We start from the raw sequence: 5,289 nt of genomic DNA, 5'->3' as shown, positions 1-5,289 counted from the left end.
AGCACTGGATGCTCTGATGAGGACCCAAGTTTGAGTCCCAGCACCCACATGGCACGTAACAACCATCCTTAACTCGAGTTCCAGGGGAATCCAACACCCTCTTCTGACCTCCAAGGGCATTGCACAACACAGGTACACTCAGGTACATGCAGGCAATACACTCATACACATAAAATAAAATATAAAAAGAAAATGGAAGCCGGGTATGGTGGTACATGCCTTTAATTCTAGCACTCAGGAAGCACACACAGAGGGATCTCTGTGAGTTCAAGGCCAGTCTGGTTTACATAGCAAGTTGTAGGTCAGCTGGGGCTACAGAAAGACCTTGTCTCAAAAAAAAAAAAAAGATGGCAAGTCACCAAGAAAGACACCCAATGTCAACTTCTGGCCTCCATGAATCCACATTCATTTTATATGCACTGGTGTGCACGCACCATATGAACATACACTTCAGAGACAAGGAGAGACAGGTTGTCTTAGGAAAGAACCCTAGCTTTGGGTTACTTAAAACTTTCGTTCAGCTCTGGGGGCTGGAGAGATGGCTCAGTGCTTATAGAGCATGCTACTATTCTTCCAGAGGACCTCAGTTTTGTTTTAGCACCCACATCAGGCAGCTTACAACCACCTGTAACTCCAGTTCCAAGGGGATCAGATGCCTTTGGCCTCCGTGGGTACCAGCAAGCACGTACCCGTACCCACACATAGACCCACATATAGACATCATTGAAAAATAACAGATATCCTTCATGGTCAGAAGTCTAAAAAAAAAAAAAAAACAGCTTTCAACTCCTTGGGAAACTATCACCTGGCAATAATCTTCAGTGCTCTCTCCTCCCTCCCTCCAAGACTCTGCCTTCTACTTGTGCCTCCATCATGGGCCAATGGGACTGGAAGACTCACTTCTAGCCTTGATTAACAAAGGTTGCAAACAGGTCTCCTCCCTTTGCCACCTGGTTCCCAGCTGAAATGAGGGGATTCCTGGCATAGACAGCCATTTAACTAGAGACATGAGCAGAAGGCAGGTCCAGTTGTGTCCCCTACTTGGTGTGACCCTTTTCTTTATATATCCAGCTAAGCTTCATCAAGAAAGGGTTATTCAGTGGACTTGGGAGATGGCTCAATGAGTAAAGTCCTTAGCATGCAGGCCTGAGGACTGGAGTTCGGATCCCCGGCACCCATGTAAATGCTGGATGGGTTTGGTTGCCCACCTGTAGTCTCAGCACTAGGGAGGCAAAGATGGGGGATTCCTGGAGCAAGCTGGCTAGCTAGGAGAGCAGTTAAGCAAAATACCTGGTAGCAACCTCTGGCCTCCACATGTATATCCACATGCATGCGAACACACACATGCACATGCAAAAAAAGAAAAAATCATTTAGGGTCCGGAGAGATTGCTCAGTGGTAAGAGCACTGGCTCTGCTCTTGCAGAGGATCCAGGTTCAATTCCCAGAACCCACATAGCAGCTAACAAGTGAAGGTAACTCCAGGTCCAAGAGATCCAATACAGGCATTGCACAACACAAGTACACTTACATACATACAGACAATACACTCATACACATAAAAATAAATAAGAATAATCAGACAGACTGGGATTATAGCTCAGTGGTAAGAACATTTGTCTAGCATGAATGAGGCCCTGGGTTCAATCCCCAGACTATCCTCCCCACAAAAAAAAAAATTATGGCCTGGTAGCTCACAGCTGTAATCCTAGCATTCAGGAGGCTGAGGCAGGAGGGTCATCAATGTTTCCAAGGTAGCCTGAGCTGGATAGTGGATTCCAGGGCAGCCTGGGCTACAGAATGAGATTCTGTCTCAAGAACAAAAGGGGAAAAAAAAGACAAAAAATTGTTCAAGTGCTCTGAATCAAAGGGAATTATTAGGCTTGTTCCACTAAGTCCCCTTCCCAGAGTGTTGAGACCTGTGTTAAGGTGCACTGTAAGAGAAGAAAAAAACTGTAGGAGAAAAAACAGAGCCTGAGAGAGCACTTAGCAGATAAAGGTGCTTGCCACCAAACCTGACAACATGAGTTTGATCCCTGGGACCCACTTAGTAGAAGGAGAACTGACTCCTGCACATTGTTCTCTTACCCTTCACACATGCACAGAAATGTGTATACACACAGAAACGTGTGTGTACACACACACACACACACACACACACACACACACTATACAACATACATACATCAAATAAATAAATTGGGTTTTGTTTTTTTTTTTTTTGGTCTTTTTGAGACAGGGTCTCCCTGTAGCCCCAGCTGACCTGCAACTCTCTATGTAGACTAGGCTAGCCTTGAACTCACAGAGATCTGCCTGCCTCTGCCTCCCAAGTGCTGGGATTAAAGGTGTATACCACCACACCCGGTTCCAAATACATAAATTATAAAAAATGAAAAAAGAAATAAATATAATCCTACAGTCCTAGAGTGAATCCCTCTAGTCAGAGAGGATGTGAAAGAGCTGCTAGGCTGGGAGCAGGGGTTTCATAGGTGTGGGGGCAAACATCTATAATCCCAGCATTGGAGAGAAAGTAAAGGAGGATCCTCACAAGTTCAGGGCCAGCCAGGGCTACGTAGTGATACCAGGGAGATGAAAAGAGTCTGGTGAGAAATACAGCCCAGTGCCTGCCTGCAGGTCTCAACACTGTCTTCTAAATGACTAGGGCTGTGATCAACAGCTCTGAAAACTCAGAGACCAGAGCAGACCTGAGCAGCCAGCAGCACATCCTGACACAAAAACAGGTTTAATCAAACCCTGAGAGTAGGGCAAGATGTGAAGGGAGAGAGCAAGGAGAGGGTCTGGCAGCCCCTGAAACGTACCAAGTATGCCTTTCCATAGTGCTAGAGGGTCTAGCTCCGAAGACCTGTCCCATCAAAGGCATGATAAGTGAAGGTAAGCAGCAGATAGGACAGTAGTTCCCCCCTTTCCTGGCTGCTTAGGCCAGGTGTGCTGCTGAGCTCTACACAAAGTGAAAAAAAAAAAAAAATTAAAGCAGGTGTGGTGGTACAAACCTTTAATCCCAATATTCAGGAAGCAGAAGCAGGAAAATCTCTGAATTCAATGCCAGCCTGGTCTCTCCAGGGAGCCTGTTAGGGCATTCCTAGGACTAGGTGATTGCTTTATTTATGCCACATATGATGGTATGTATGTGGAAGTCAGAGAACAGCTTTCAGGAATCAATTCTTGCCTTCTACCATGTGGGTCCGTCTGATCAAACTCAGGACCTCAGGCACTCTTACTTGCTGAACCACTTCACTGAGACACACATTGAGACAGGGCCTCAAAAAGGCCTGTAGCCTGACTTCACTCACAGCAATTCACCTGCTTGTCTCCCAAGTGCTGGGGTTAAAGGCATGTGCCACCACATCCAGCCTATGTTATTTTCAATCTCCACCTTACCAAGAGGGAAACTGAGGCACAAGTGTTATCCAAACTCTTATATAGTAAGTGGCAGAGCTGGGATTTGAACACCTAGCAGCCTGGCCCTGCTACCTGAAGATGCAGAAAGGACCTCAACTCTCATGGCAAGGAGAGGTCATCTATCATAAACAGTTCTACCACCATCACCAGAGTGGTTCCTCATCCCCACTACTGCCAAAGATGGGATCTCTTGGTTTTGTCCATTCCTTGGTAAGGAGCTTCATTCTCACACACCGAGGCCCTTACCCCAGCAGGTACTTCTCAGGAGATTTGGGTTAGGGGGGCTTCCCAGACAGGCACTTTCTACCTGAGATGGAAGATCCTTATACTGGAACCCAGTGATATGAGGAATGGGCATTTTGTAATTGTCACTAACAGCGCATCAGAAATAGCCTACTCTCTAGGAGTTCTGGCACATACTTATAATCTCAGCACTCAGGAGGTAGAGGTAGCAGGAGCAAAGTTCAAGGCTAGCCTGAGCTATATAGCAAGTTATAAGCCAGCCTGAGCTATCAGGAAAGAAAAGAAAATCCACTAAAAAAATGAATGTGTACAATGGCTGGGCATGGTTGGCACACGCCTTTAATTCCAGCACTTGGGAGGCAGAGGCAGGAGGATCTCTGTGAGTTCAAGGCCAGCCTGGTCTACATAGTGAGTTTCAGGACAGCTGGGGCTACAGGGAGACCCTGTCTCAAAAAGATAAAAAAAAAAAAAAAAAAAAAAAAAAAAAAAAAAGAATGTGTACAAGATGGTCCTTGGGACATGCTATGGCTACAAGAAACAATGAACAGCACCTGCCATGAGAGGTCGTCCAGGCTAATGCTGCTGTGGCCCCATTCGCTGCTGTGGATCTAGAAGTACAACACTGCACACTGTTCCTTTAAGGGAATCCACAGCATAAGGTCTCTCGGACTTCAGTACCAACAGGACAGTGTGGCTTGGTGGGTAGGAAATCAGACTCCTGGTGACTTTCAGATCCAGGCCCCTCATGTATCCTAGAGGCTGGAAGCCAACAAGAGTCTCACCTTCAAGAGGCTCCATTTTCTCACAAGTAAATGGGACTGATTACAACCTGCTAGGGTGAAAGGAAGGAGGAGTCAATCAATCTTCACATAATCATAGCTGCTTTACTACCAGGAAAAGCCAAGCTTCTCAATAACTTGTGTCTTTTTTCTCAGCACTGTGGGTGGAATCCAGGGCCTTGTGCACACTGGGTCAGTACTCTGCCACTGAGCGCTGCGCCAGCCGGCTGGGACTTGTGATTAAGGGCACTTCACCATCTTATACCAGAAGCTCAGCCTTGAGTTGCAGCTTGAGGCCCCAGAACACTGCAAAGGGACAGGCCTTACCCATACATACGGCCTTACCCACACACACACATGGCCTCCCTGCCTTCCTCAGTCCCACTTCTCTAGTAGCTATTTTTTAAATATTTTATTTTTTAAATTTATTTATTTTAATATTTTCTTTATTATTTTTATTTTATGTGTATGAGTGTATTGCCTGTATGTATGTGAGTGCACCCATGTCATGTAATGCCCGCGGAGGACAGAAGAGGCTGTCGGATCTCCTGGAACTGGAGCCATGGACAGTTAGCTGCCATATGGGTGCTGGGACTCGAACCCGGGTCTTCTGCAAGACCAACCAGCATTCCCAACTGCTGAGCCATCTCTCCAGCCCCTATTATTTTTATTTTATGTGTATGAATGTATTGCCTGCATGTATGTAGTTGCACCCATGTTGTACAGTGCCCTCGGAGGTCAGAAGAGGGCATCAGATTCCCCTGGAACAGGAGTTACAGATATTAGCTGCCCTATGGGTGCTTGGAACCAAACCCAGGTCCTCTGCAAGAGCAGCCAGTGCTCTTAAC

Source organism: Nannospalax galili, unplaced genomic scaffold (genome assembly GCF_000622305.1).
Source record: "Nannospalax galili isolate Female #2095 unplaced genomic scaffold, S.galili_v1.0 scaffold1138, whole genome shotgun sequence".
Lineage (NCBI taxonomy): Eukaryota > Metazoa > Chordata > Mammalia > Rodentia > Spalacidae > Nannospalax > Nannospalax galili.
The sequence above is the reverse complement of the archived record's forward strand: the minus strand, read 5'-3'. Positions refer to the sequence as shown.